The sequence below is a fragment of the Mustela nivalis genome, assembly GCF_964662115.1.
Source record: "Mustela nivalis genome assembly, chromosome: 11".
Classification (NCBI taxonomy): Eukaryota; Metazoa; Chordata; class Mammalia; order Carnivora; family Mustelidae; genus Mustela; species Mustela nivalis.
In genome coordinates this window covers 30,372,000-30,373,871 of record NC_139030.1, presented here as the reverse complement: position 1 = coordinate 30,373,871, position 1,872 = coordinate 30,372,000, and positions in this window count along the sequence as shown.

Genomic DNA, 1,872 nt, shown 5'->3' with positions numbered 1-1,872 from the left:
TTTGAAATTATCAGAATATATATTAGAAGCACTAAGAAAAAGATTTTATTTCTTATTCTTCCAAGTGCTAATGTTAGCAATTCAACCTAAAGATAAAAATACCCTTTTTATATGTTATTAATAACTGTGATGTATGTATTTTTATGCTTTTTCTGAACTTTGTACATTCCGTAGAAGTGTCTCAATCAGTAATAAATTAGCACAGAAGTACTTTGTAATTATTCTATAACTGACATGAAAAATAAGTACAGAAAGGAATAATCCAAACTTTAAGAATTTATTTCTTTCTTTCTGACAACTCACAATCATCAAAGCAGACTTTACTGTTTTAAAATGTGTATTCTGGATTTTGCAATGTATTTCTCTCAATGCATAGTTTTAAAACAAATCACAGAACAATTCTAATTTGCAAGAAAAATACAGTAAGTATTTTGCTCCCCAACAGTTAGAAACTTCAAAGCCTAGATAATACTGAACAGAAAAAACAAGTCAGTAATTTTATAACACAATCAATTGATCGATTCATAGAGTCTTATCTGATCTTACTGACAATGAAAAATGAAAGAACCATCTGTATCCTGTACCACTGTCACTTAAAGTATGCTGTGGAAAAAGCTGTCCCACTTTCCCACACTTAATAGAATTTATTTTTATGTCATTTAGAATGGAAAGGAACAGGAAAACTGCTAGCCTAGAAGCCAAAGATGATTCCAAATGCAATTACACTTAACAGTATTTCATTCAAAGTTATAAAATATTCTTCTATTTGTAAATTTGATGAATATTTGGGTGTCTATATATAGTTTCCAACAATTCAGCAAAAATGGAGAATACTAGCAAATAGAAAAAGAAGCAAATAATATAAAGACTCAGAGACTAGTTTTAGAAAATAAAACAAAAATATTTTCTGAAGTAGAATAGGAACATGATTGTTTTATGCTTTACTTAATTAAATATTTTGATAGTGGTTTATTTCTGAAATTTTCAATGTTTTGCCATGTGAAGATTTCTTGTATCAAAGTTGTCATTTTGATGGAAAAAATAGATCTAATTCATTCCTGTCCATTGTATTTTTTATACCACGTTTTGATATCTTGTTGAAAAATAATATATATTTTATCATTATTTACAGATATCTTCTAGTCTCTGTTAGAGTAAAAATATGGATTTTTTCTTCATATTTAACTAAACTCAACATTAAACGCATACTTTTTTGAGTCCTGAACTTCTATTTTTTATTTATTTATTTTTTTTTAATTTTTTTTTTTTAAGATTTTATTTATTTATTTGACAGAGAGAGATCACAAGTAGGCAGAGAGGCAGGCAGAGAGAGAGGAGGAAGCAGGCTCCCTGCTGAGCAGAGAGCCCGATGCGGGACTCGATCCCAGGACCCTGAGATCATGACCTGAGCCGAAGGCAGCGGCTTAACCCACTGAGCCACCCAGGCGCCCCCTGAACTTCTATTTTTTAATATGACAGAGAAAATGTGTAAATGTGTAGAAACCCCTTCCATATAGTTCTACTAAAACATCAGATTAAAAGAAATTGTGTGAGTTGGGGCACCTCTGGATGGCTCAGTTGGTTGAACATCGGCCTTCAGTTTGGGTCATGATCTCAGTGTCCTGGGTTTGAGCCCATGTTGGGCTCCCTGCTCGGTGGGGAGCTTGCTTCTTCCTTTTCCAATGTCCCTCTTTCCTTTGTGTTCCCTCTCTCTTTATCTTTCAGATAGGTAAGTATACTCTTTAAAAATAAATAAATGCAAATATTTAAAAAAGAAATTGTGTGTGTATTTGTGTGTTTGTGTTCGTATATAGGTAGGAAATTAAGGTTATTTGTTACAGGCCAAAAATAATGAAGAAGGTGCACATCATG